The sequence below is a fragment of the Pyrus communis genome, chromosome 12 (genome assembly GCF_041283825.1).
Source record: "Pyrus communis isolate YQ-2024b chromosome 12, ASM4128382v1, whole genome shotgun sequence".
Classification (NCBI taxonomy): Eukaryota; Viridiplantae; Streptophyta; class Magnoliopsida; order Rosales; family Rosaceae; genus Pyrus; species Pyrus communis.
In genome coordinates this window covers 2,193,071-2,205,202 of record NC_142576.1, presented here as the reverse complement: position 1 = coordinate 2,205,202, position 12,132 = coordinate 2,193,071, and the positions used below count along the sequence as shown (strand labels likewise).

The window sequence follows — 12,132 nt, the reverse complement described above, 5'->3', positions numbered from 1 at the left end:
TAAACTGTCATCCTCCACTTTATCTTCCTCGTTTTACAAGATATTCGCAACAGGTTTTGCCGTCTTCTTAAAGTAATTCCACCCCTAAAACTTTGCGCTAACATTAGCTCATTTATCCACTCAGTGAACAGTAATAGATCCTAATAAACAGTAATAGGCTAAATACATCTCCACTCCTAACAAAAAATAACTAGTCCATTTTATTAAAATATGATTACATAAAATGAATCTCCAATTAAACCTTTAAAATAATGATTTTAATACGTTTTAAAAACTTATTTCCTTACCTAATCATTTGAATCGTTCTCTCTCTCTCTCTCTCCCTCCCTCTTTCTCTATCTATTTTCTCTCCCTCTCTCTCTTTTCCAACTCATTCCCGTGAGCTCTCCTTCTCCTTCCTCTTCAAAACCTTCAACAAATCAAACACAAAATATTTTTTTTCTAATCCCTGGAGCTCAAGGAACCCAACCATGGCCTTGCATGCGGCATCGGTGCATGGTGCGAGGTCCTACCATTGAAGTCAAGAGCTTGAGCTCTCCTCAAATCTCTCTCCCTTTGTTCGCTTTTGCAGGTCCAAGGGTTTCGGTGTTGCTAGATCTCTCTCAGCGATTTGAATTCCTCTTCGGGTTCAAACGCTCTCTCTCTCTCCGCGGTGGACTCACACTTCACAGCTGCATCACATCTGTAGATCCAAGCCGTCGATTCCATCTCTGACGTCAGCATGGCGTCATATGGGTCAGTCCCAAGGTCTATCAATTTTGGGCTGGCCTGGAGACCAGCTTGGGCTAGGTACCAGGCAATCCCGTGGGCTGGAGAGACTTCCCTAGGTGCCGGGCCATTTTTTTAGCTGTGTGCCGGCCTATCCCACCCCCGGTGGAAGTGCTCTTAACTCCTCCATTCCGCATTCTTTTTTCCTTCGAGCAAAAACGCTTACAAGTGAAAGTGCTTCCTCTAATAGAAACAACTGTTTTGTTCCCCCAGTTCAGTTAATTTCTGTTAGGAAAAAGAAATCAAATTATCGCATGCTAAAATAGGCATTTGGCAAGCAGGATCCCGTTTGAAATTTGCTTTTGGATAGGCAAAAATGTTTTATGACAATAAAAAACGCTTCTAGTTAAGTTTTTAAAAGAAAACTTATGTGTTTTTTATCTGAAAGCAACTTTTTTATGAAGCAGTTGAATTAATCAAATTTTTACTGAGGACTCGGTCAGAATTTTTTTAAAGTACTTTTGCGCTAGCACTATTAAAATTCAAAACTTTTTTAGGACTCATTCGGAACTTACAAACAAAGCACTTGGAAATAATTTTTGAAGAAGCATCTCATACGCCCTTTTTCAAAAAACACTTCTACAATATATGAGTACTTTCATTTTGTTGTCAACCGCAGTCTTAAGCATTGTTAGTTGTGATGAAAACTTTTACTCATGCCAAAAATCATCGAGGCAGATGCTTGGACTGCAAGAAAGAACAAAATTTAGAGATTTTATAATTTTATGATAGATTCTAGAATTTGATGTTTATCAATCAATGAAATGCTTTGTAATATCAATTGTTGTAGTATCGAGCATTCGTATCTACATTTCACACTGCATTAACATGAACGCTCGATACTACAAAGTATTTGTGATGTCCCTTTACAAGGGTACAAAGATTTGCCATCGTTAATGTGGCCTCTCTCTATTTTTCCCAGTGGATTCCAAAACCATCCTTAACTAACTAAACATGTTTTGTACCGGAAGATTTGTCATAGAATTTCTAAGGCGCGTGATGCTTGAGCAGCGGCATTGAAGGTGAGCGGCTTGATGTCCATGGAACGCATGTAACTCAAAAACTGTCCGGGCAGCTCTTCCAGAAGACCTTGAACAACAGAAATCTGCCCACCTGCAAACAAGTTACGCTATAATACGAAAGAAGACCCGAGAAAAGAAAAATTTACGATTGCCAATTTAATACAGGTTGAATGAAAGTCTGAACACAGTTCTAGTAAGTTCGCATCACATGATGTTGACGTGCACCTAAGGTACAATGGATGTTTAGAAAGAGAAATGGAGGTCATGGATACTTACTCTGCACATCTCTCATTGGAACGAACTGGACAATGTCACGCGTAGCTATGCGACCTGTAGAACTTTCTAATCGTTGCCCGTTGTCAGCGTCAAGGATCTGCCAAATACAAAAGATTCAGACAAAACTTCATGATATGCAGAAATCAAAAACCAGTATGTGAAAATCCTGAATAAACACAAGTATTACCTCCATTTGTTTGAAATCCGCATTACCAACTCCAACGATGAGGATTGATAGAGGAAGATTAGATGCCCTCACCAAAGCATCTTTTGTTTCTTGAAGGTCAGTGAGGATTCCATCCTAGAAAACAAGATGGCATTTATATTATCATTTTTGGTAAAACAAAGAACCGAGGAGTTAAAAATTCAATTTGAATTCTTACTGTTATAATGAGCAAGACGTAGTATTTGTTGTTGTTGGACGAGAGGGACCTGGCGGTAATTTCTGCAGCCCTGTTAACCACTTGGCCAAACAACGTCGGTCCTGACAGAGCAACATTGCGTAGAGCATTGGCATAAGCAGCCATTATGCCTTCAACTCCGACAACCTGTTAAATAAATGACACAATTGAATTTACTGAGATGGTTAAACAAAATATAGTTCAGTTATTGAATGAGATTGCAAACAAAGGGTAAAAGAGCATTGCAAAGAGTTAAACTGCTCCTTTACCTCAGATTCACTTGCATTTCCATCAAGTTGAAGCAGTGTGATACAGTTCCATTAGCCGTCCTTCCTCCAAAGCCCCAAGCAGGAAAACTCTTATCTGCATTGTAGAACTGAATGACTTGTCCTACTTCTGTTATAGCCTGCAAATGACATCGTTGATTTACCAGACAACATCTAATCAATCAATATGCTTTCGCTAAATATTGAACAGAAAAGTACCCATAACAACAAACGCTCGACAACAAATGACGTTAATTATGTACGAATTCAATACACGTCTGCATAAAGAATATGGTGGATAAGATAGAACTATCCCTATTGAAGCACATGCTTACCTGCTGGTAAGAATTCAGCCGGCCATACGGATCAATATAGTGCAAAGACTCAGGTTTTCTAGGATCTCCATTTGAACCTGGACAAAATTTAATATTTGAAACAAGAAAATATATCAAACCCATGAACTTTTGCAGAATGAAGACTGATACTAGACTATCAGACATTGGTTACCCGTAAAATCAACTGCAACCATGAAGTTAAGCTCAAATCCACTAGATATATAGTCAACAAAGCTGAATTGTTCCTTCTCACAAAATTGATCCACAAATAGCTGACCCTTCAAAACCTACGTTAGCATATTACAAAGCAAACGTGAGTAAATTCAAATTGACATGAAATACTAAGGAATTGGACTGCAAGATTGAATAAATACCTTTTCATGACCCGCACGAGAAGATGGAATAAAAAAGTTCACCCCACTTTTTTCTTTGAATAGTTTTTCAAGTTCTGCTACTGATTTTTGGAGTTTCCTGAGTAAAACGAATAGAGAGGTTAATTTCAAAGCCTTCATTTTTTTGTGTTCCAGGCACAAAACAATGATATCATGCAATAAGTAACAAAATAAAGAGCTGGAACCAATCAATAATTACCCAATAAGAATGTGGTTGCCATCGCTGTTGAAATCAAAACACTCAATAACCAGTGGGTTGTCCTGCATCAAATTGAAGAAAGTTAAATGATCTCTCTATCTTATTTGTCAATTACCAAAATTTAAATACTCTAATTTAACAGGTAACCAAGCAATAATTCACAAGCTTACCTTGCTTCCGAACTGTTGCATACTCAGGCATAATGGTTTCCAGGTCGGGTTTAAATTGTTATCCACCACTTCAGTCTTGCAAATTGGAATAGAGCCCCCAGTCTCAACAGTCCTTGATATTCTTAAGAAAGGATCCTGAAGTGCAGAATCATACAATATAAGAAAGAAACTTGTATATACAAGTAAAAAGATCCCACGAAGCTTCTTTGAAATGCATACGCTTTTAGAAAAGAGATCTTTGTTGTCCAAGTGGGCACAGCGGAATTTAATCTCTACAGCACTCCTAGAAGCAATAGTTTCCTCGGCATGCACAGTGAGTGTTCCAAAGTTTCTCAAACCTCCAAGCCCATTTTTTCCTTTCAGAGTCAATGTTAAACTTCGATTTTGTTTAGTCACAATCTGCCATCAGAAAAGAGAACGTGCACACAGCAAACTATAAATTAGATTCCACTTCATTTACTTGAAAACTATGAAATTTTAGGTACTGATTTCAATACATTTTGGGCAACATTTTGCATATGATTAAATAAAGGAAACCAATATAAGCTATATCGATATCTTTCCTCAGCTGCATCAATGGTGAGCAGTGCAGTAACTATTAACATTGGAAATTAAACATGAAAAGAAACACATAACTCGAAGTATTAATTAAAATACATATCACACCAGCTCAATGAGCTGAACAGATTTCAAGAGAATTACCTCTGAAAGGACACAACTGCCTTCTCCAAGAAACTCTTGATCCTTCAAATTCAGAGTCTGCAAGGCAACAAAATAAGAAGGTTAACACATGAATTGTATTAGGTTTTTCATTCTAAAAGAAATGCTGAAAATTCAAAGAAGTCTCGTCCTACCTGTACAGGTACATTGTGGTATTGTGTATCAACATCGTAGACACGGAATCTTGGAGGAGAACACAAGAAAAGAAAATAAGTAAACGTCTGATAAACTACAAAGATATCTTCAGAAACAATGCTACAGAAAATATGAGAAACTTACATCAAATTCTGCACCATCTCGAACTGATAAGCTACTGAAGCTTTCTGTATCCATACCGGATTTAAATTGTTCAGTATGACTTCAGTTCTCCCGAGTTCCTCTAGTTTACCATCATTCTTCTTGAGGTATACAGCCACCATAGGATCACTCTGAAAGAAAACCAGAGAATTTTTTAGCCTCGATTGTAAACTCATAGCGGCCAGATGACACTGTTACAATAACTTTGTTACTAACTTAGATAAATGTTATCACAAGTAAGGTGACATGGATAACATACCTTTGAAGTGACGTCAAGATTGAGTAGCTTGGATGCTGAAAAGGATAACTGTAGCACAAAATTGAAAAACATTAACACAAAAGAACAAAAACAACAACCAAGCCTAATTCACTAAAACTGGCATCAGTTGTATGACTCCTAGTAAGTCATTGAGCTCAGTTTTGAAATACAAAAGGTGAAAGAAAAAATCTAGAAGAAATAAAGAATCAAGGCTTTTAGAATTTGGACCGAGCAAAGTATCACATTGTAAAAAAGGTTGTCTTACGGTCCCTAAGTCAACATTGGCATAACAAAAAAAATGTGAATCTTGCTAATGTCCTGTTTGTGTGAGACCCTCTGTAAGCCATTTTGCAATTCAGCCAAAAGGAGGCGGCTCAAATCAACATGCAGCCTCACGTAACAGTACACCAATCACTTGTGAAACATGCATGCAAATAAACATGATACACATAAAGTTGACAATAGTATTTTGGTGAAACATTTGGAACACATTGTAAACCAAATATGACTTGGGTCCTTAATATTGGGGGAAGTCTTATTTCAGGCGTACAGATTTCATACCCTGTCCAATCACTCAATAAGATGTTTGCGCTAACAAGCGTATAACTATTTACTTTCCACTCGAATAATCATATAATGCGTTTGGATGATATGTTGAGAGTCAATAACACGTGATGTGTTCGTTAATAGACGGACGGGGCCAGACCGCCTAACCAGAGTCTCACCAACATTTGGATGAGTGGGTATTGTGACGCTTGGCATTTTAGTGGGTATTGTGGATACATGGGTAACACGCCACCTTGCAATGAACTATGAATGAAACTTCATCTTCAAGACTTCAACAATATAATAGTAAAATGGGCTCAACTTTTCAATTTTCTCTGCAACCAAACGGTAGAAACTCTACAACAACAAAAATAATAGTAAAATCGCCTGAATTATCAATTTTCTCTGCAACCTAGCGGCAGAAACTCTACAACAACAAAACAATTCACTAAAGAACGATCTCAAGCCAACAAGACTCTCATTTTGCAAGAGTCGGGGACCCTTGCTTTGAGAAATTCCAGAAAAACAAAGAATTAGAAAATTCAAAGGTTCGTAGGTGCAAAGATTTGAAGGGAAATGGATCGCTTGGCAGAAGCAGTGCCGGAGTTGTACCTCGAGTTGCGTAAAAAGCGGGTAAGCACCATGCGCCCTGTAAAAGAATTCAATGGCATCATTGTGAGCGCCGTCGTTCTTGGCGTTCGGTTCGGTGGGCCTCGGCAGGTCCCCGCCCACGGCGTCCTTGCCGCCCCTGACGTCCGAAAAGCATCCTCCCATCTCTTTCAATAAAATATCCCAATCCTTTATCCGTACTCTCTCTCTCTCCTCTTTCTTCGTCTCTCTGACATTCGAAAACCCTAGAAGCAAATTGCGACTGTTAATCGCAAAATCAGTCTGCTAATTAGGAGATTTTGCGTGATTAAGCTTCGTTAAACCCTAAGGATTATGGTATTTGATTCTTTGCGATGCGCATGTACGTATATACAGGACCAGAGATATTTTTTTTATATTTTTAATTAAAATACCTTCTTCACCGTTGGATTGATTTTAATAAGATCGTTAAACCCTAAGGACACTGGTATTTTCACTTTCGTTGGACACTGAAGGATAATTTCATCGCAGCTTCAGTCTATGGAATTTACCACAAGTAATTCCAAATAATGAAAGAAAAGTCCTTTTTCAATGGAAAATAAATAAAAAGCATAGACAAATATAATAAAATTTACTTAGCTTCTCAATTTGAGTAGAAGTTTTGAATTTCCTACATGGTCGATTTACGAGTATTTATAATCAGAACTGTTTATATTGTAAATAACTATATAAAGATTATATATGCGAAAAACTATAAATTATGAGATCGTTCAGTTATTGAATTGTATCAAAACATCTAAATTAATTTTGTACAAGCATTACGAATCATCTATCTATTTGTTAAAATTGATTGACTAAACTATTTTTTAATTATTTTTTTTGTAAAAATATCTTTACAAAATGAATTATTATATGAACTGTTCTATTATCCTATAAATCTGCCAACCATTTCTAAAAATACTTATTTAAGTCATAAAATAGTTTTAATATTAAGAATGAATAAATTAATTTTTTTTAATAAACAATATGAATGAGCTAAGTCTTACAATGGGCGGCCATAATAATATGGTTTAAATACACATTTGGCGAATCGAACAGAAGACCTCTAATTCACAAGTGAAAAAAAAAAAAACCCTTAGACTATAATACTAAGTGGCAATATTTTGTACTTTTAAAAGAAGGTGAATTAAATCTTAGTATTTTTTATACTTTGCAGCTTGGTCGAGTTGGCAATATGGTACTTCCCTTTGTCTCAAGTCCAAATCCTCATTTTTGTAATTTAGTTAATTTAATAAAATATTTTATTTTTTGTCAAAACAAAAGTTCTTATTTTTATTTATTTATAAAGAATAATACAAAAGTTAAGAAAAAGAATTTCACTCGCCTACGTTTTGCTATTTATTAATGAAGTTCACCTTTTTTTGCTTAACTATTAATGCTGAGTTGATCGTTTCTTTTTATCATTTTGGGAAAAAAAATTTCATGTTGGGGAAAAATTTTAATTATAAGAAAAGGAAGCAACAAAACGTGTGAAGTACCAAGACTGCTCACCTAATTTGATGCCCTGTGAAGACGTCTTTTGTATGAACCTTCAAATTTATCTAATGGTGAATAAATTTATGGATTCAGATTATTCTAAGTGTTTTGGTAAATAGAAACAATATAAACCCATAAGTTTATTCACTATTAGATAAATCTGAAGATTCATACGAAAGAGGTTCTCACAAGTAGGGGCAAATTCACTTTGGGGCAAGTTGGGTCACTTGACCTCCACAATCTTAGAAATCCTCCGTGATGCGTTTGAAAATCTTAGATGCTCTTGAAAGATGTCCTCCAACTGCTTTTTGAATTGGCTTTATGGTTCCTAGGCATGATAGTTGCTAGCCTTATGTTCTTGTATGTGTTGCTATAAGAATTTGTCAATAGGCGCACTCGGCATATATTGGCATCAGTCGGCAAGTTTGCTCAAAGACTACTAACATCAATAGACATGCTTGCGCAAAAGATGTTGACATGTATGCAATACGAATTAACAAATGACCTTAGATTTACCAAGGCTCGATAAAATGCTAATTTGCTTGACATTCGGCCAAAAATTTTTTTGCTCACTATTCTTATTGAACCCCTCCCAATTTATTTCATCGATCTACCATTGCTCACAAGTCTTGAAAATGAAGCTTTAGGTGAGCAAGCACAAAGGATAATCAAAAGCAGATGAACGGTCTATACCGAACTCCAACTTCAACAACAATCCTCCACACCAAAAAAAAAAAAAAAAAAAAAAAAAGACCACAATAATGAAGAAATAAAATTAAAATAATTTCCTAAATTTTAAGAAAATGTTTCATGAATTACTAATTTTCTAAACCAAATTAGTGAGAATGATATGACGCACAATATTTGCTCAATTTGTTTATGAGAGAGAAATAACCAATTAAAAACATTCATCAAATAGATTGGTTTACTAGTTTGAGGACTGAATGGAATCGAACCAAATCAAACCGAATTGTTGCACTTGCTTACGAGGGTTGGTCCAGTTGGTAAGGACGTGCATGTGGTTAACTCCAATCCAAGTTCGATTTTCGTATTCAATAGTTCTTATTGGTGCGAGATCTGTAAATTTCTATCTAAATCTATATGGGTAGCAACTGGTAGTTAGATGTTATGCGCAAGTTTTTTTGGCTTAAAATTGTAAATATTATCTAATGTTGGTGGTAAGAGTAGCCAATCTTCCTTTTTTTCTTCAAAGTTGACTTGAAAATTTTCAAATTATATAGCGTGTGTCAATGATAAAATATAAAATATTGGGAAGCAAAAACTTGTGGATAAACTGAATGACTCGACTCCAATGGTCTTTCTTTTCTTTCATAGAAGTTGACTTCAATATGTTTATGGATAAAGTTTAGACTATAGCAAATTATTTAGATAAGACTTCTTACCGCGGTTTAGTTGGCGTCACCAGATGACGTCAATATTATCACGAAAGCATGCATGAAATATCTGAGAAATCTTTAAGGAAGGGATCCTCATATTTTTGGACCCGGCTTCTCTGCCCTCCCAGTTCTCATACACTCTTATCCTCTCCTATTTTGTGCGATCACGGTTAAATCACGTCAACATTTTATATTATTTTTTTATAGAGATAATAAGACAAAAAGTAATAGTGATATAAAATGTTGACGTGGTTTAACCGTGATCGCACAAATAGGAGGGGATGAAAGTGTATGGGAACTGGGAGGACAGAGAAGCTAGGTCCCATATTTTTATAAAAATAGAGATTAGTTGTGGGGTCTACACCGCATTAATCTTTAACGTTCCGAATCGTTTATTTTTCAAGTTGCATCTCATTGATCATCCTTGTAAAATTTTAGTCAAATCGAAAATTTTTAAGACATCTAATTAAGTTCAAAGAAATTAACGAATGATTTTTATATAAGAAACAATGAAATTTTATCTTGATAATTAAATAGACAAATAGTTTCATATTGAATTAAATTTTTGCAAGGATGATTTATGAATCGAGACTTAAAAAATAGATGATCCGGATTATTAAAACTCGATGTTGAATAGGCTCCACACATAATCCCCATTTAAAAAAAAAAAATGAGAATCCCCTTGCATAAATGGCCTACACAATTAGGTATCAACTTTAGATAAATTTATCAACAATTTCTTGGGTAAATATGCTTGCTTTGAATGTATATTTCCTAGACTTTGAATGGTCCTGATATCACTTGGTCCACATGTATATTTCCTAGACTTCGAATGGTCCTGAGATCACTTGGTCCAAATGTGCATCCACCTCTGCATGCATGTACACGTTAAGATCGTTTAAATACAATGTGAAATATAGATCATACAAAATATCCCTTCATGTATAGATAGGATTTGGATCCCATCCAGATCCAAATTGTGGGGATCTTAGGGATCCTCGCATCTTAGTCATTCATCATGCATCGTGCGGTTATAAATTATTTAACTTTTTTTTATTTAAAATTGAACACAAGTAGTACCTGACGAAAACTAGCTGCACAATGTACGATAAACAATTAGAATGTAAGAATTTTTAAGATCATCACAAAATAGATCTGAACAGGATCCTCTTCTGTTGTAATAAACTACATTTGCTTAATTAGCTGTATTATCATTTTAAATATTTATGGTTAATCGCTTGGAAAATGCATGTATAATATGAAATAATGAATATGCTTCACATGCATGATGCATCTGGAAAAGGTTGTGGGTTGACGATTGACTGACTAGGCGGAAGACCAATTCCACTTTTTGGTTGGAATTTCCGATACCGATCCAAGTTCCAACAAGCCACCAACAAGTAAATTTTACGAAGAAATACTAAGAATATTCTTTTGAAATATAATTTTTCATGAATTTTCGCCATCTTATTTTTTAACATATCAAATGAATTAAACCATCAACGTGAGGCGGTGGAGTGGGGTATTCAACTTTTAAGGGAGTCTTCTTAACATTATATATAAATGTACAAACCTTTTATTTAAAGGGATTTCTTAGTACTACAGTATAGTGATATTTTCTTTCACTTCATTTGTAAGTAAGAGGTATTAGGTTATATTCTCACCAAAGACTCGAGCCATATTATTGCTAGCTCTCTACTCTATAAGGTTAAGCTCACAACTTCCATTTTAGTATAGATAATATCGTTTGTTTAAAAATAAAAATAAAAAGATTTCTACTCATTTGGTAAAAAATGAGGACTATTTATTGGGCCTATCCATTATCAAATTTTAACAGTCCAAACTACTTATTTTTAATTTGCACTTTATAGATCATCATTGCAAAATATTAGTCAAATAAAAAATATTTGAGTAATCTATTCTTTTTATTTTTAAGCCTCACAATGAACTAGTAATACTTTAGTTCAAATTCACGTTTTGCGAGAATCGAAGATAAGACATCTTGCTTACTAGTAAAGAGGAATACTACCAAACTGTAATATCAAGTAGCATTCGGGGCATTTAATTGTGTTTAAAAAAAATTAACAAACACTATGTTCTAAGACATGATAAATGAGGACTTTTGAATAAGGTTCTCTATATGGATAAAATTTGAGGAATTCCCTTGGATAAGACTCCATATATATACATAGAGAGAGGATTATGATATTGGCAGGAATGTCCCGCAAAGACTGGAAATTTTGACCAGGAAGAGAGAGGATTATGGTATTTGCAGGAATGTCCTGGAAAGACTGGAAATTTGTTTGGGGGAGAGAGAGAGAGAGAGAGAGAGAGAGAGAGAGAGAGAGAGAGAGAGAGAGAATTATGATATTGGCAGGAATGTCCCGCAAAGACTGGAAATTTTGATCAGGGAGAGAGAGGATTATGGTATTTGCAGGAATGTCCTGGAAAGACTGGAAATTCGTTTTTTTTTGGGGGGGGAGAGAGAGAGAGAGAGAGAGAGAGAGAGAGAGAATTATGGTATTTGCAGGAATATACTGGAAAGACTGGAAACATTGAGGGTAAGTTTCAAGTTGTTGATATTCCAACGAACATCGGAACGAAGTTGTGACTGCATTTGCATGCACGACTCCCATGCACGTCGTTACGCGTGATCAAGTCATCAAACGACAACCTCGTAGAGAAGGAACGTGTATTGTCAATGATATAAATTTTACAGGTAAGCATAAATTTTACGCGTAAACTTTTCTTTACATGACAGTTGTATCATGCGTACGAAATACTATAATTAGAATTACTCACCTATGTTAAACTGACATGATTAGGTCTCAAATCCAAACCAAAACACACATCTAAACATTTTTGGATCGTCAAGGCTCACCAATCATGGCACCAGTGCTTATGAGACCATATCTAAGTACATGGCATTGACGTCACGTGCACCTAGCTAGGAGAGTGTG

The 12,132-nt window shown here is 35.5% G+C and overlaps 1 pseudogene across 1 annotated transcript; it reads right to left on the bottom strand.

Annotated features, from left to right (window-relative positions):
- Positions 1 to 1,506: 1,506 nt before the first annotated feature.
- Positions 1,507 to 6,572, bottom strand: LOC137745738 (protein BONZAI 3-like; annotated as a pseudogene). The gene is made up of 16 exons (XR_015953817.1): positions 6,264 to 6,572; positions 5,106 to 5,153; positions 4,829 to 4,977; positions 4,684 to 4,732; positions 4,532 to 4,588; positions 4,049 to 4,228; positions 3,830 to 3,964; positions 3,660 to 3,721; positions 3,443 to 3,539; positions 3,241 to 3,355; positions 3,069 to 3,145; positions 2,737 to 2,873; positions 2,450 to 2,614; positions 2,254 to 2,367; positions 2,067 to 2,163; positions 1,507 to 1,881 (listed from the first exon to the last, which is right to left on the bottom strand). The product of XR_015953817.1 is annotated as a protein BONZAI 3-like (transcript).
- Positions 6,573 to 12,132: the final 5,560 nt, after the last annotated feature.